This window comes from Pseudorasbora parva, chromosome 1, assembly GCF_024679245.1.
Source record: "Pseudorasbora parva isolate DD20220531a chromosome 1, ASM2467924v1, whole genome shotgun sequence".
Lineage (NCBI taxonomy): Eukaryota > Metazoa > Chordata > Actinopteri > Cypriniformes > Gobionidae > Pseudorasbora > Pseudorasbora parva.
The window spans coordinates 60,623,985-60,642,901 of NC_090172.1; the positions used below are offsets into that span (position 1 = coordinate 60,623,985).

An 18,917-nucleotide genomic window follows, 5' to 3' on the forward strand; every position below is an offset into this window, starting at 1 on the left:
ACCCCATACTGGACCAGCAAACCAGCACCCCATACTGGCCCAGCAAACCAGCACCCCATACCAGACCAGCAAACCAGCACCCCATACCAGACCAGCAAACCAGCACCCCATACCGGACCAGCAAACCAGCACCCCATACCGGACCAGCAAACCAGCACCCCATACCGGACCAGCAAACCAGCACCCCATACTGGACCAGCAAACCAGCACCCCATACCGGACCAGCAAACCAGCACCCCATACCGGACCAGCAAACCAGCACCCCATACCGGACCAGAAAACCAGCACCCCATACTGGACCAGAAAACCAGCACCCCATACTGGACCAGCAAACCAGCACCCCATACTGGACCAGCAAACCAGCAGCCCCTACTGGACCAGCAAAAAATACAAAATAAATTTTAAAAATATGCATGAATTGAAATTATATTCTCTACATCTTATCTGATATTTTAAGAGACTTATTGACCTTTCCTTGTGTGGTGTAAAGTTCGGGTAAATATAAAGACTCACTTGTTTATGAATTAATTAAGGAAAATAATGCAGGACATGTCACATTAGAGGCTGTTTTTCACAAACTATTTCTACCCCTTTATTTAGGGATCAACATTAGGAACGACAGAGCCTTCTCCTTTATGGTAAGTTCTTATACTGTACCTCATGCTTATTCATAATGATCTGCAGGAGGCTGTTTTATGCTTTTGGTATGATGTTTATATATAGTTAAGCTCTGAGCATAGCTATATCTTTTCCAGAGAAGGACAACAGTTAGAAATTCAAAAAATAATGATATCTGCTAAAAGGGCCAAAGCAATAATGGTACCATCATCAGGTCAGGTGACGTAGAGTAGCATCTCCATTTTACAGTCATCAGCTTCTTTGTCTTCAGGAAGCCGCTTCTCTGAGTGTTTGTCATATTGTTAATCTATTTGGTATCAAATTAGATCAGTAAATATGGCAGCAAGTTGTGCATTGTCATGTGTCAAGGACGACACACATTATCTGTTTGATCTGTGTATGAGCGGAGCAGGCTTGGTCAGCTCTCAAGGGAGTTGGCTGGAGAGGTGGACAGTAACTAAGTGCATTAACTTGAGTTCTGTATTTAAGTACACTTTTTGAGTATCTGCACTTTACTTGAGTATTATTTTTTCTGGAAACTTTTGACTTTAACGTCACTATATATGAAAGACAAATATTATACATTTTACTCCACTACATTTCTGTCAAGATCTACAATGTCGAAAGTCGTTTCTGTAGCAGCTTTGAAAGTCAGTGGATGATTTATTTTTTTTCTTCTTTAAAAGGTGTTTGGGGTTTTGCAGAAAGCCTTTGAGGAATCACTCTTGTAGGGTCAACAAGGGAGTATTCAGATAAACCAAGTTGATTATGTCTTAAGTGAACGTAAACAGTTTGGAGAAATCAGATGTGTATCAGTGTATATGATCCGTGCGTTCGGTCTTAAAGTGACGGCAGCTTTGTAACTTTTATACAAGTATTGAAATGAGTTTAAGTAATGCCACCTTCACGTGCTATCGTAAATTTGATATTTCCACATCTGAAGTCGTGATTACGAGCTCATCCCATTCAAATTTTGAAATGGGAGGGCGTTCATGTGAAATTTTTACCCAGGAAACTCGTATTTACGATAATTCCAAGAGCACATGAATGCAGCATAAGTCATATGCTAGTATGTCGGATGGAGCATTACTGACTGGCTTAAACCATGATGGCATAATGTGCATTTTATACAACAATAATAAAATAATGCTTCACTCCCGCCTGGCTCTCTTCTTGAGTGATGGAAGTAGAAGTCTTCACGGGGCAACAGAGACCCGTGGACCTGGGATCCGACCCGGCACCCGGACGGGTTCGGGTCTATATTTGAAATGGTCAGCCGGGTCCGAGTCGGGTCCCAATCTATTACTTTGGGTCCCGGGTCTGTTTGACGTTGTAGCCTATGTAATGCGTCCATAGGACTCGGAGAACACCTGGCCGTGATAGTCAGCACGGCTTGTGTGTTTTATATAACTTGCAAATTGCTAAATTAGGATGAGAAAAGTTAAGCCGGGAAATAAAATTTAGAAATATAACAAAACAAAAAAAACTCTTTCATGCTCGCTCAGCCGTTTAGAAAGTGGGCTGATTTAATGCATGCGCACAGTAAATGTACTCAACAATATATTTCAAATCAGCAACAAGACCTCAGGTGAACTGTCACATAAATGTTTTCTGTAACGCTCAAATTGCATAAAAAAGCTCATATTTCAGGTTGCTCCAGCTAACACGCGAGTGCAGTCTCCTTCCGCTACGACTGTAAAAATAATGGGAATGATCCGTCTTGTTTGAGAGTCAGCCGAAACTTTAATGTTTTGGTAGTCAGACGCAGCTGATTATGGCAAATAAATAATGCTAACGTCAGCAGCCATGGCACTGAACGGGCAATCGTTATTAGTTCAAAAGGGCAAACAGTCAAAGTTATTATATGCGGGTTAACTCGAGTCGAAATGCCCTGCTGTAAATCCGTCACCATGACATAAAGTAGACTTTTACAGCTGAAATGATGAGTGAATCAAGCATGCTTGGAACAACAAGAGAGGAATATTGTTAAACATCACAATCAGGTACAAGGAGGGAGACGACAGCTATAACGTTAGGGAGGCTGAGACAAAGTTATTTTTCGCAGCTTGTTTATTGACTTGTTAAGAGCAGTTTATAGTAGAATATGAGATATTCGGGTCCAGTCGGGTCTGTGTCTTCCCGCTGGGTTCGTTTTTTCCCCCAAAAAAAATCAACATACTAGTCTTTCTGTCTGTATTAGGTACCTTGCCCTACATAATCATTGAGTCACTGTGGGGGCAACCTGGTCTCACGGTCTCAAAAAATCCGTGGGACAGTCAGCATCCCTGGTCCACACATGGATTCACACATTTAATTATTTGCATTAGTAAAAGTAGACATGTTTTTATGAATATTTATAGGCTACTTTTATATTTCGGAGAAACTAGCTCCACTCCTACCCTAAACCTACCCACTAATCAACAATATAAAACCCATAACAGGACAACTCCGGCTAATTTTTAAGTTTATCTTGATCGTTATATCTTTGTGAGTACAGTCTATGGAAAAAAAACGAACCGGACTGGTGCTTGCAACGCAGAGTTATTACAGTTAATGCCCAGAGCCCCCCTCAGCTAAAACAGCAGCTTTGGGGGCATAACGTAAAGGGTTTCTTTGTGCCTCTTAACAGACACAAAATGCAATTAAAATGTCTGTCCAACATGAACAGGGCCCTCACACGACAACGAGATGCATTTAGCCACTTAGCCATTGTTTAAATTCACCTGTTTTAGCCGGCTAGTTGTGTCTCGCGCTGAAGTCCCGTGGGAACGCAGCGGTAGCCGGAAAAATAGGCAGTCCAGTTGGGAAGAGCGTTGCGTGTGTAAAGCACGATTATTTTATTAGGCTACTGCACATCTTTCCTCAAGCTGTGTGTGCCCAAATGGAAGGATAAATAAAGTTTACATTACCTCCACAGTGGCTGCACCCGTCTTTAACAATGGAATGGCATTTTTCTTCAACCGGCCCGGCTGTGTTGTGTCTATATAAGTTAGTCAATTGTTCGCTGCAAATTTTTACAATTCAGAAAGGCACAAACTCGACCCATTTCTTCTTCACTCGTGAGCCCGATTAGACCATCACTCTAGTGATGTCTGGTCACGAACGATTCGTACTTTTGAACCGGTTCTTTTTAGTGAACCGAGCGAGCCAGTTCACCAAATCGGACTGAATCGTGCTCAACGGTTCACGTCTCAAATCAGCGCTGACCACACACGTTATTGTAGTTACTCACTTTCTGACATGAGTGACAGTCCCTCCGAATATAAATAAACTAATGTCTTGAATTATATTTTGCATCTCCAACCGTTCACTGAACTGAGTCATGTTTTGCCGAGAGATCTGATGAACTCACGAGCAGCTGATACTGAGCATGAGCGAGTAAATGAATGAGCAGCGGTCCTCTCCTCAGGATCAGCAGTAACATTACAGAATCGAAAACAGTTTCTCTCGGACACGTTCAATACTGTGGACCGATGAGCAGAGCCTCTTCATAAACATGATGCTCTTCTCGACTTTCCGGCTACCGCTGCGTTCCCACGGGACTTCAGCGCGAGACACAGCTAGCCGGCTAAAACAGGTGAATTTAAACAATGGCTAAGTGGCCAAACACATCTTGTTTTCATGTGAGGGCCCTGTTCATGTTGGAAAGACATTTTAATTGCATTTTGTGTCTGTTAAGAGGCACAAAGACACCCGTTACGTCCATGCCCCCGATGCTGCCGCTTTAGCTGAGGGGGGCTCTGGGCATTAACTGTAATAACTCCGCGTTGCAAGCACCAGTCCGGTTCATTTTTTTATATATATATAGACTGTACTCACAAAGATATAACGATCAAGATAAACTTAAAAATTCACCGGAGTTGTCCTTTAACTAATGTTGCATTCCAAGTCTTCTGAAGTCATACGATATTTTTGTTTAAAAAAATCTAATTGTGCAGAATATACACACAAAAAAAAGAAAGAAAAATAAAAAGTCAAAAACTTTTATACCGCTTCATTCGAGTACAAATAGTAAAACAAGACTTACAAATTAATTTAAAGTTGTGTGTGGGTGTCGCTTGAAAAGATGAGGGTGTATGACAATTAAAATATTTCATTGATTAGTTGTCTATGAAATATGTAACAATACAATATTTGGATGGTTTTACCCTACACTGTAAAAAAAACACGTAATTTTACGGTAATAGTCTGTATTTTTTTACAGAATTTTCCTGTTTTTTCATTATACAGTGAAATGCCTGTTGTTTTACAGATATTTGCTGTAATTTATATTTTGACTATTAAATTTACGGGAATTCCTTGTATTTTGGTATTACATCAAATTTCCGTTTTTTAAGAGGAAATTTCTGTATTTTTACATAAGTTTGATTAATATTTTACAGATTTTTTCTGTAAAAATAGAAAACAGGAAATTAATGTATACTGTAAAAAAAAACGTAATTTTACGGTAATAGTCTGTATTTTTTTTACAGAATTTTCCTGTTTTTCACTATACAGTGAAATGCCTGTTGTTTTACAGATATTTGCTGTAATTTATATTCTGACTATCAAATTTACGGGAATTCCTTGTATTTTGGTATTACATCAAATTTCCGTTTTTTAAGAGGAAATTTCTGTATTTTTACATAAGTTTGATTAATATTTTACAGATTTTTTCTGTAAAAATAGAAAAAAGGAAATTAATGTATACTGTAAAAAAAACGTAATTTTACAGTAATAGTCTGTTTTTTTACAGAATTGTCCTGTTTTTTCATACAGTGAAATGCCTGTTGTTTTACAGATATTTGCTGTAATTTATATTTTGACTATTACATTTACGGAAATTGCTTGTATTTTGGTATTACATCAAATTTCAGTTTTTAAGAGGAAATTTCTGTATTTTTACATAAGTTTGATTTATATTTTACAGATTTTTTTCTGTAAAAATTGAAAAAAGGTAATTAATGTATAGAAATATAAATATATATATATATATATATATATATATATATATATATATATATATATATATATATATATATATATATATATATATATATATATATATATATATATATAGTTTTTCACATAAACACTGGAATTGGCCTACATATGCAAATGTATCAACACTTCAGAAATAATATTTTTATATTATATAGTTTAATATTTGTTTAATATTTTATAATTAATAAAACACATTTTAATACATTCAAAAATAATGTATATTTACATAACATTAATTAATAGATGAGTATATATGTAGCCTACCTTTTATAGAAATGAAAAAAAAGGTTTATGGAATTTGTCTTTTAGTTTAATTATTTGCTTTTTAAATAATTATAAGATTATTTAATAATATAATAATGTGTGTATGCACGTCATTTCGTGTTTGCGTAAAAGAGCTGGTAAATCGGGTAAATCAGTCTTTGAAGTTAACAGACTTCCATCACTACTGCAACTGATCACATCTTGTTCCGCTTGTCAAAAGTAAGCCTATGTCTGCTGCGTTTGGTGTTTTATTACGCATTTATTTTCATAATATCGTAAAATAAAATAATATAATAACACTTTCTTACTTTAAGTACGATGATATTTAAATGACAGTCATAAAGATTTTAAATATTCGAACCGAAGGAATTCCCGCCTTGGCGCAAGGATACATTCCCTTCTAAGCACACAGTGGGGCAACTGCGCGTGCGACAGGATTCACTTGACCTTCAGCTTTGCCGTGGCCCGTCAATCTTGGATGATGTGAGGCGCAAATAAACAGGTAAAGTGCATGTATTTTAATTTAAAAAAAAAAAAAAATGTTTTACCGCTTTGAATCGTGTTGACTGTGTTTATATTAAACTTGGGCTCAGCCCGTTAACGTAATGATTTAAATTCTTTATAATGTTTAAACTTTATAATGTTAAGGCTTCAGGTGATGGTACCGTGTAACGTTAGTTTTGTATCTTAACTTACTTTATAGTTTTAGTTTTAGCTTTCTGTTGCATTTTGTTACCAAATGCTATTTTTCCGTCGTCTAAAAGCTCAAAAATGCCGTCGACGAAATAGGGCGATTTTTTATTTTTTTTTCCCGTCGACGGCTGTTTGGCAATAAGTTTACCTCAGGTGAAAAACGGCATTTTTTGAGCTTAGACGACGCATACATCCGACTATATAGCGCAAGTAGTCAGTTTTAGACGTCGTCTAAGCTCAAAAATGCAGTTTTTCACCTAAGGGAAAAATTATTTGACAAAAAGCCGTCAACGGAAAAAATCTCGCTGTTTCGTCGACATGTCCCATACACTTAACGTTACACGCTTGTTTTTGTCTCTCCCTGCAGATAAGTTGAGAGCTGCCAGAGTCAAGATCAGGAAGAAAGGTGATCGTTGTTGCACCATGTAAATATGTTTGCAGATTACACTTGTAATAGTTGTAGTGTTTCAGTGAAAACTCTAAAAGGTTATGTAACGTTAACATCAAGCACTACACAGAAATGAGCCACATTACCTAACTTATATGCATGTTGCATGTCATGCTTCAGAAATTACAGCGCGTAGGCAGTCATCTTCATCAATAAGTCTCTGAAAAAATACTATGGCTGCATGGATCTGCTTGGTTACAAATATTCTTAAAATATCTTCCTTTGTGTTCAGGAATAATTAATGACTGAATTTTTGTATTAACTAACCCTTAATAAGAAAATAAGCAATCAATTAAGAAATCAATTTTTTGTTTATATGATTTTACCGGATGTGTATTACTCTTGCAAAATATATTACTCAACATGAGTCTTGTATTATGTGCTTTATTAAGGTCAAAGTGATGTCTGATAGCCCTTCAAGCAACTCAAATGCAGCCTGTGGCATTCTTGATAGAATGTCCCTTTCTGGTGAGTACATGGTGTACTATATAGTGATTTTTGGGAAATTATGATGTCATAATACATTTATTGTATCCTCACATACACTTTCACGCGCATCCTCACACACACTCTCACGCGCATCCTCACATACACTCTCACGCGCATCCACACATAAACTCTCACTCGCATCCTCACATACACTCTAACGCGCATCCTCACATACACTCTCACGCGCATCCTCACATACACTCTCACGCGCATCCTCACATACACTCTCACGCGCATCCTCACATACACTCACACGCGCATCCTCACATACACACTCACACGCGCATCCTCACATACACACTCACACGCGCATCCTCACATACACACTCACACGCGCATCCTCACATACACACTCACACGCGCATCCTCACATACACACTCACACGCGCATCCTCACATACACACTCACACGCGCATCCTCACATACACACTCACACGCGCATCCTCACTTACACTCACACGCGCATCCTCACATACACACTCACGCGCATCCTCACATACACACTCACGCGCATCCTCACATACACACTCACGCGCATCCTCACATACACACTCACGCGCATCCTCACATACACACTCACGCGCATCCTCACATACACACTCACGCGCATCCTCACATACACACTCACGCGCATCCTCACATACACACTCACGCGCATCCTCACATACACACTCACGCGCATCCTCACTTACACTCACGCGCATCCTCACTTAAACTCACGCGCATCCTCACATACACTCACGCGCATCCTCACATACACTCACGCGCGCATCCTCACTTACACTCACGCGCATCCTCACTTACACTCACGCGCATCCTCACTTAAACTCACGCGCATCCTCACATACACTCACGCGCATCCTCACATACACTCACGCGCATCCTCACATACACTCACCCGCATCCTCACATACACTCACGCGCGCATCCTAACATACACACTCACACGCGCATCCTCACTTACACTCACACGCGCATCCTCACATACACACTCACGCGCATCCTCACATACACACTCACGCGCATCCTCACATACACACTCACACGCGCATCCTCACATACACACTCACGCGCATCCTCACATACACACTCACGCGCATCCTCACATACACACTCACGCGCATCCTCACATACACACTCACGCGCATCCTCACATACACACTCACGCGCATCCTCACATACACACTCACGCGCATCCTCACATACACACTCACGCGCATCCTCACATACACACTCACGCGCATCCTCACATACACACTCACGCGCATCCTCACATACACACTCACGCGCATCCTCACATACACACTCACGCGCATCCTCACATACACACTCACGCGCATCCTCACTTACACTCACGCGCATCCTCACTTAAACTCACGCGCATCCTCACATACACTCACGCGCATCCTCACATACACTCACGCGCATCCTCACATACACACTCACGCGCATCCTCACATACACACTCACGCGCATCCTCACATACACACTCACGCGCATCCTCACATACACACTCACGCGCATCCTCACTTACACTCACGCGCATCCTCACTTAAACTCACGCGCATCCTCACATACACTCACGCGCATCCTCACATACACTCACGCGCGCATCCTCACTTACACTCACGCGCATCCTCACTTACACTCACGCGCATCCTCATTTAAACTCACGCGCATCCTCACATACACTCACGCGCATCCTCACATACACTCACGCGCATCCTCACATACACTCACCCGCATCCTCACATACACTCACGCGCGCATCCTAACATACACACTCACACGCGCATCCTCACTTACACTCACACGCGCATCCTCACATACACACTCACGCGCATCCTCACATACACACTCACGCGCATCCTCACATACACACTCACACGCGCATCCTCACATACACACTCACGCGCATCCTCACATACACACTCAAACGCGCATCCTCACATACACACTTAAACTCACGCGCATCCTCACATACACTCACGCGCATCCTCACATACACTCACGCGCGCATCCTCACTTACACTCACGCGCATCCTCACTTACACTCACGCGCATCCTCACTTAAACTCACGCGCATCCTCACATACACTCACGCGCATCCTCACATACACTCACGCGCATCCTCACATACACTCACCCGCATCCTCACATACACTCACGCGCGCATCCTCACATACACTCACGCGCGCATCCTCACATACACTCACGCGCGCATCCTCACTTAGACTCACGCGCGCATCCACACTTAGACTCTTGCATCCTCGCATACACTCTCACACGCATCCTCACTTAGACTCGCACATCCTCACTTAGACTCGCACGTCCTCACTTAGACTCAAGCGCGCATCCACACTTAGACTCTTGCATCCTCGCATACACTCTCACGCGCATCCTCACTTAGACTCGCACATCCTCACTTAGACTCACATGCATCCTCACTTACACTGACGCGCGGATCCTCACTTACACTCACGCGCATCCTCACATACACTCACACGCGCATCCTCACTTACTCTCATACGCATCCTCACTTACTCTCACACGCATCCTCACTTACACTCATGCGCATCCTCACTTACTCACGCGCATGCTCACTTACACTCATGCGCATCCTCACTTACACTCACACGCGCATCCTCACTTACACTCACATGCGCATCCTCACTTACACTCATGCGCATGCTCACTTACACTCATGCGCATCCTCACTTACACTCACATGCGCATCCTCACTTACACTCATGCGCATCCTCACTTACACTCATGCGCATCCTCACTTACACTCACACGCATCCTCACTTACACTCATGCGCATCCTCACTTACTCACGCGCATCCTCACTTACACTCACACGCATCCTCACTTACACTCACACGCGCATCCTCACTTAGACTCGCGCATCCTCACTTACACTTACGCACATCCTCACTTACACTCATACGCATCCTCACTTACACTCACGCGCATCCTCACTTACACTCACGCGCATCCTCACTTACACTCACGCGCATCCTCACTTACACTCAAACGCATCCTCACTTACTCACGCGCGCATCCTCACTTACACTCACGCGCATCCTCACTTAAACTCACGCGCATCCTCACTTACACTTACGCACATCCTCACTTACACTCATACGCATCCTTACTTACACTCACGCGCATCCTCACTTACACTCACGCGCATCCTCACTTACACTCAAACGCATCCTCACTTACTCACGCGCGCATCCTCACTTACACTCACGCGCATCCTCACTTACTCACGCACATCCTCACTTACGCTCACGCGCATCCTCACTTACACTCATACGCATCCTCACTTACACTCACGCGCATCCTCACTTACACTCATACGCATCCTCACTTACACTCACGCGCATCCTCACTTACACTCACGCGCATCCTCACTTAGACTCACGCGCGTCTTCACTTATGCTGCGTTCACACCGCACGCGAATGACGCAAATATATTGCGGTATTCGCGCGAAGATGGACGCGTGAACAATTTGAATCCATTCGCGCGTGAAATTCGCTTCATTCGCGTGTGACATTCACTACACAACAGACGTGAATTTGCGTCATGGGAGGGGGTTCTGCCAGGCAGCGGCAGTCGGCAGAAGGACTAGCCGAGTTAAGGCTGCTCTCACCGAGGTTGATGAGCGCTGAGCTCCGGTGATCGCCTGGGTCTCACACCTCCGAAAACACCAGATCAAATTTTCCAGATCAAAAAAGCTCTCTTAATAAATAAATCACATATTTGAGCTTTAAACAACTACATTCTCACCTGAACAACTATTAAAACTACATTTTGTGACACAATACAGCAGTATTTTTAAATTACTCTGGCCTCAGGGTTTCCCCAATGGGTTTCCCATCCGTCACTTCACCAAGTGACAGCAGTAAGCAGGCTCCTCATTGGTTAACGCGGCGCGAATATCCACCAAAGTTCAGATTTTTCAACTTGAGCGATTCGCGCGAATCACGCGTTCAAAACGCTCAATTCGCGTGATCATTGCCGCGTCATTAGCGCCGCAGAATGCCTATTCGCGTTGCTGCATTGACTTAACATGGAAATCACTCGTGCGAATTGCGTCATTCGCGTGCGGTGTGAACTAGGGATGTCAATTTTCACAAATTCCCATGATCGATCGTTGTTTAAATTAACGATCAATTAATCGATTAATCGTTAACCATAATACTGAAATATGCGTCTACAGCATGACAGTAAGCCTATGTGCAATGCTGCTCAAAACGCCATGTTCTTCACCAAATGAATGAGAAGGATTTTTTTTTATCTAAACATAGGGCTATGGGATTGTAAAATTAGTCGATGTTATTTATAATTTAATTTAATTACTTATTTAATAACCGAATATAACATGTAATACAACACGAACGCCGCCTCAGATCTGTTATTCAGAATTTGTGGACGCACTTGCAAGAGCAACGTGCTGAAACGTCACCTAAACCCAGTTAATTCAAAACGATTTATTAAAATATTGTTTTCATTAATGTTATGTAATGTGACAGTCCCAATCAAAGTTATTATTAGTCGTGCGTTGCTGTTTGAACTGCGCGAGCTGAAGCCGATGCGCTGAATCAACACTGGTAAGCTACACTGAAACTTTGCTAGCACGTTAACTCAACAAAAAGCTTCCTATATGAGATTAATCAGATTTATATAAAGTTAACAAAATGTTACAAATTATATATCTTCACAAAATGATGCGAATGGACAAGTGAACTTGAATTGAGTTGCTGATATTCATATGCAGAATGGGAGACGCGTGGCGTTCACGCGCTCTAGGAACAACGCTCTGAACACGGCACCTAAACCCGATGACTTTACAACCATTTATTAAAATTGTGTTCTCATTTGTTATATAATATGACTGTCCCAATCATCGTTATTATGCATTGCTCTGTATGCGCTAAAGCCGAAGCACTGAATGAAAACCAGCCATCACTGACTGAAGCCATTTGTTAGTGCGTTTTATTTCGCTGAAAGAAACGCATCCTATATGATTGATCACATATATAACGTTACAAAATAAATGTAATATTACAAATTACTTCAGCACAATCTGATGCGAATGCACAAGTGAACTTGAACTAAGTTACATGCGTTAGTCAGAATGCGTGACTCATGTTGTGCATGCGCTCTTCCTGGATCAACGTAATGAAACACACGGCAAATAAACCCAAATACTTAACAATCACAATGTTTTATTACAATAGTGTTCTCATTAATGTTGTGTAATATGACAGTCCCAATCAGTCATTATTAGTGCTGTTGGAGCTGCACGCTGAAGCTGATCACCGCCACGCTTTTACTACCGCTCACCTCTAACGTAATTATTAACCAAATGCATCCTTATGAGATAAATCAGCTAAAAATAGGCCTGAACAAAATAAACACAATATTACAACTTACAGCTCCGCGTCCGGTGTGCGACCCCCTTTAGACTCACGCGCATCCTCACATACACTCACACGCGCATCCTCACTTAGACTCGCGCATCCTCACTTACACTCATACGCATCCTCACTTATACACGCGCATCCTCACACTCACGCGCATCCTCACACTCGCGCATCCTCACTTACACTCACACGCATCCTCACATACACTCACATGCGCATCCTCACTTAGACTCGCGCATCCTCACATACACTCAATGATTTATTACTGAGGTTTCTTTTCTCTCTCACAGATGCCTTTTCAAGATAAACCCTGAGACGGGATCAAAAGTCGAGATAGAAGAACACGTCAAGAAAGGAACTGGCAGTCAGTCTAAAGGTTCTTTCGTTGATGAGCAGAATTGTGGATTATGGATGGATGGAGTAAAAACTTTCGTAAGCGTGTCAAATCTCTCTTTATTACCATAGAGAAATTCTTGAGTGTTACAGACTTTTTCGTGATTTAATTATTTTATTTTCATGACTCATCTGTTGATGAGACAAATCCACTTTTTCGTCATATATGTGTATAACAAATTGCTATTGTACAATATCTTACATTGTTGCAGTTATTATTAAAAAAAATTGTATTGTTGTAGTTATGAACTAATTGTTATATTGTTAAAGTGTTGAAGTCATGAACTAATTTTATTATTGGTATGCTGCTTTGTTTTTTTTATATTTTTGCAGTTATGATATAACTTTGTATATATAATGTGGTCATTATGAACAAACTATATTGTGATCACATTACTATTTTAAAACAACCTTACAGTTCAATTTTTTAAATAAAAACTACAAAAACAATCTTTTGCACTCTAGGGTGGTTATTTGAGTTGTAGTAATGTCCAATCTAATTGGTAATTTCATGGTTTTTACATAATTTTCCACAATTTGTAATCCTTATTTTTTTACATAATTTTCTTGTTTAAATATAGAAACTCATATAAATGACAGATAAAACCTGTATTTTGAACTATGGAAAATTACTGTAATTTTACGTGTTGGTTATTTTACAGTTTTTTTCTGGCGCCCCAGCTGCCGGAATATTTCCGTTTTTTTACGTGTTGGTTATTTTCTGTTATTTTACAGTTTTTTTCTGGCGCCCCAGCTGCCGGAATATTTCCGTTTTTTTACGGGTTGGTTATTTTCTGTTATTTTACAGTTTTTTTCTGGCGCCCCAGCTGCCGGAATATTTCCGTTTTTTTACGTGTTGGTTATTTTCTGTTATTTTACAGTTTTTTTCTGGCGCCCCAGCTGCCGGAATATTTCCGTTTTTTTACGTGTTGGTTATTTTCTGTTATTTTACAGTTTTTTTCTGGCGCCCCAGCTGCCGGAATATTTCCGTTTTTTTACAGGTATTTTTTTTACAGTGTACATGATTCAACATATTGGCACAAAATCTATTTGAATCCAAGTTTCGAGTCCAGTTGTTTGATCCATTTGCTTGTCTTTTCTGTAGCTGTCGGCAGTCTGTAAAGTCACGTAAAGTTTAAAGGTGCCCTAAAATGAAAAATTGAACCATTGCCTCCTTACAGACCCTTTTTATGTATTTTTAGAAACTTGGTTAAAACAATTGTAGAACAGAATTAAATGTATATTAACAGGAAAATCTTGTGAAATAAAACCATTTCAGCCTCGTTACACTCACCCCCACTGATTTCACTAGATTTTGCGTAACACCATGAATAGCATACAAAAGATTAATTTATCATCAAAAAGAAACAAAATAAAATAAACAAAATCATGCACAAAATACTCAACTCCACAATGAGATTACTTAGCAATCAGGTGTAACCCCCAAACATAGACTGAAGAAAGTCTACCAACATTATTGCTGTCCATTGAAGGACTAGGAAAGGCAAAGGTTAGCTACTCCTTTACCCAACCATAGGAAGACATGCCATATACACATCCTATCGACAGATTACATCCAAGTTTGCATAATTGTCTATCTTAATAGACTACACACAAAAGTGCATTACTCCTTATAAAGAAATTCAAAGTGCGAAATACATGAAGTAATAAGAAAAAGGAAAAAAAGAGAGGAAAAAAAAGAAGTAATGCCCAAACTCTGTATCAACTCATTTCGTTTTCTCCAAACGAAATTCACAACAAATAGGTGAGACATAGTCTGAATGAGCCTATTTAACGCCTTTACCAGTCTTAACAGACTACACACAATTACATATTCTTTTCTCTTTACGAAAATATAACACAGAAATTGTATCAATAGATAGTATATTAACAACAACAGAACCAAAAACAAACAAACAAAAAGTTATACAAGAATAAGTAACTCATAGTATCATTTTGGTTTACCCAAAGAGATTCTTAACAAATTGACTAGACATAGTCTGAATGAGCCTATTTAACGGCTTTACGAGTCTGCCATGTCTAGTACGATAACCCTCACTCTGATCAGGTTCTTTCCCTGACAACGCCGTCTTTTCAGAGGTAGATGGTTGTACAGTAGGAGAAGTCTCATTAACCGTGCTATATTCGTGAACTGCCATAACTTCAGTGACATACTCCCCACTCAAATTGACACCTGAGGCAGAATCATCCTGATTCCTATTTGTGTATTCAGAGGGGTCACAACCACGGTTATCATAGCCCACATGGAAATCAGCACCAGCAAAAGTAACCTCACACTCACTGTTAGCAGATGTCACCAACTCCCCTTCAACTTCCACACCATCACTTGCCTGAGCAGTTTCCTCACACATCACATTCTGCTCATCCAATTCATCTCTGTTTGCTACAGAACCACCAGAGCTGCTAGAGAGGTCAGCAACCCACTGAGTAGTCCTTTCTTCTGCAAGCTGCTCAAAACTAGAGTCCTCAGGTTCATCACCACTCAAACTGGATAACTGTTCCTCGACAGCATCTGATTCAAGCAATGGCAGAAAGTCAACCGGCATAATCAAATTCCTATGAACAGTTTTAACAATACCCGAAGGGCTTCTGAGTTTGTATGTGTTCAACACAGAATTTTTGTCAATCACTACATAAACTGTGCTCTCCCAACAATCTGCCAGTTTCTTTTTACCTCTTTCGCCTTTGTTGGCCAATAAAACTCTTTGGCCAATGTCAACTGGATGTCCCTTACTTCTTTTGTTGTACATTTCTGCTTGTTTGTGTTGTTGTTTTTCTGACTGTGCAAGCTTCATAGCTTTGCAGAGGTCTCGCTTGAGTGACTGCACATACTTGTCAATGTCAACTGTTTCTCCACTCAAAAGTACGGGTTCAAACATAAGGTCAACAGGTAGTCTCGGAGTATGGCCGTACATGAGAAAGAAAGGCGAAAAACCCGTTGTTTCATGAACTGTACAATTATATGCAAAAGTCAAGGTGTTCAACATTTGCGGCCATCTGGCTTTAGATCTGGGGGGCAATGCACGAATCATGTTACCAAGAGTTCGGTTCATTCTTTCCACCTGACCATTGCCCATTGGGTGGTATGGTGTGGTGTGCGATTTGTCAATACCAGCCAACTGACACAGCTCCGCAATCAATAACCTCTCAAAATTGGCACCCTGGTCAGAGTGAATACTAACAGGGAAACCATACACGCAAAAGAAGTTGTTCCAAAGAACCCGTGCCACTGTCTTCGCAGATTGATTAGGACACGGATATGCTCACGCCAATTTCGTAAAATGGTCAGTGACTACTAAAACGTCAACAGACTTATTGTTGTGATCTTCAGCTGACCAAAAGTCTATACAGACTAGTTCAAGTGGCGACGAAGTGGTAATGGAAACTAATGGGGCCCTAGCCTCTGGTTCAGGAGCTTTGCTCACAATGCATCTCTTACAATTGTGGACGTAATCCTTGACATCTTTCTCCATTGTATCCCAATAAAACCTCTGTCTGGCCAACCCCAATGAACGCTGCTGACCCTGATGGCCCGCATCATCATGGACGCCTTTCAAAACTGCCATTCTAAGCGCTTCAGGTACAACATATTGGTAAGCCTTCTGTTTTGTCACTGGGAGCTTGGACACACGATACACTATCCCCAGGCGTGTAGTCAGTTTACCCCACTGTCTCAATATCCTTAATGTCCCACGTGATTCCTGAACTTTTTCGCGTCTAGAGGGCCGACGACCACGGTCAATAAAAAACTTGACCCGACCCACAACGGCATCATTGACTTGTTTGGTAAGGAGTTCATCATGACTGAAAACGGGCACCGGGTTCTGCCCCATTGCGACAAGAGATTCTAAGTACTGCACATGTGAAATAGCTCTTATAGTACCTGCATCTTCCCAATGCTGATGTGCTCGCATGACAGCTGAAATCTCATCACTGCGTACATGTACACTCCCTGCCGTATACACAACTTTCACGGTACCGTCTCCAGTCTCAATCTGAGCATTCACACTAGGGCTGGGACAACGCGTCGACGTCATCGATGACGTCGACGCAAAAAATACGTCGACGCAAAATATGCGCGTCGATTCGTCAGATTCAAAATAAAGATGGCGGCGCCGGAGAGTAGTAGCAACCATAGATGTACATAATAAAGTATATTATGTAATTAAGTATATTAGTTATTATGTATATCTATGGTAGCAACACGAGTGGCTCCTCAGACTTTCAGAAGTGCAAGGCTTGCGGGTTGGCCACAGTCTATGCGGGTTGGCGCGCGGTGCGCACGGAGCATCACAGGCATGCGCGTCTGTGTTAAGAGCGCCTGCTCCAGGCGCGCACGCGTTTTGTTGTCACGGCTACATAAACAAATTTCTGCACACAGGAAGACAGATGTTTTGGTAATATTTGATGTATTTTAATCACAAAAACAAACGTTTGCATCAAGTGAAAGCATTGGACACATTGGCTTCGTTACCTACATAATAAGCTGTTTTAAATTAAAAATGTTCAATGTCTAATCGCGCTGATGTGACCGAGGGTATCCATCCTCTAAGTGAGCAGTTTCATCCCAGGACTATTCCGGTTTTAAACGGAATATTGGCGCCCATAATGCACTCTACATGTAACTTTTTTCACTGTCATGCCGCGGATGCGCGTGGCGTTTCTGTTGCGGGTCAGCCACGGGGCTGCGTGGCGTTTTCTCTGCCTTTGCACACTAGAAGCGTGTCTGACGCGGCACTGCTGCTGCTATTGATGCGGAGGGAAGCCCTATTCCTAATGTTAAACATAAATAGCCTACTGATACAGCAAAGAAAACGTCGGGATTAGCCACATATCTATGGTATTGACGGCAAATATAGGCTACAGAATATTTCGTTCTGTATTGACAGTTGCAATATTTCAAAATCGATAATTGACGTTTTTTATTATTACAATTAGGCCTATATCTGCATTTATGTAAACCTACAGACTTTCAAACATGAAAATGTAATTTAATAATATGTATTCGTGTCAAAATTATATATAAACATCTTTTCCTATTCTATTTTGCCTGGAGACGCTCCGAACACACGTGAAAAATAGGCGCTCTTCTATTTCTAGCATGCACGCGTTTTCCGCGCGTCACAGGCAGTGTGCAAACTCCAACCTGTTAACATGTGAGCCGAAACAAAAACGGACACGCCACGCAGCCGAGACGCTCACGCTTGCAGTGTGTCCCCAGATTTGATTAACCAACTTGTTGATATTTAATCGATGGGCATAGCCTGTAGGCTGAGTTGCATACATAGAAAAATCGTATAATATGTTTCTTTGTTGTAGGTTAATACTTATTTATTTGTGTGTGTGTGTGTGTGTGTGTGTGTGTGTGTGTGTGTGTGTGTGTGTGTGTGTGTAGCCTACTTTATGTTTTCAAGGTTTTATTGAATGCATTGCTCTTGTATAGTCTTACTTTGGAATTTTAAGAGCAATAAACATATATTGCAATGTTAAGGAATTCGTTTTTTCATTCAGATAATTAAATCAACATGTATAAATTGCTATTAGGCAATTAATGGGGAGATAATCGGCAAT

General features: G+C 41.1%; 2 long non-coding RNA genes across 4 annotated transcripts; both read left to right on the forward strand.

Moving 5' to 3' along the window:
* Positions 1-386: 386 nt before the first annotated feature.
* LOC137087072 (uncharacterized) lies at positions 387-16,065 on the forward strand. The gene is made up of 3 exons (XR_010907527.1): positions 387-495; positions 601-638; positions 15,736-16,065. It is a non-coding gene; the product is annotated as an uncharacterized lncRNA (long non-coding RNA).
* Positions 5,955-13,705, forward strand: LOC137087050 (uncharacterized). Of its 3 annotated transcripts, XR_010907525.1 has the most exons (5): positions 6,040-6,084; positions 6,232-6,367; positions 6,926-6,964; positions 7,399-7,474; positions 13,223-13,705. It is a non-coding gene; the product is annotated as an uncharacterized lncRNA (long non-coding RNA). The 3 variants fall into 3 exon arrangements; XR_010907526.1 differs by having other exon boundaries at positions 5,955-6,367; positions 6,926-6,983; positions 13,223-13,704; XR_010907524.1 differs by having other exon boundaries at positions 5,958-6,367; positions 13,223-13,703.
* Positions 16,066-18,917: the final 2,852 nt, after the last annotated feature.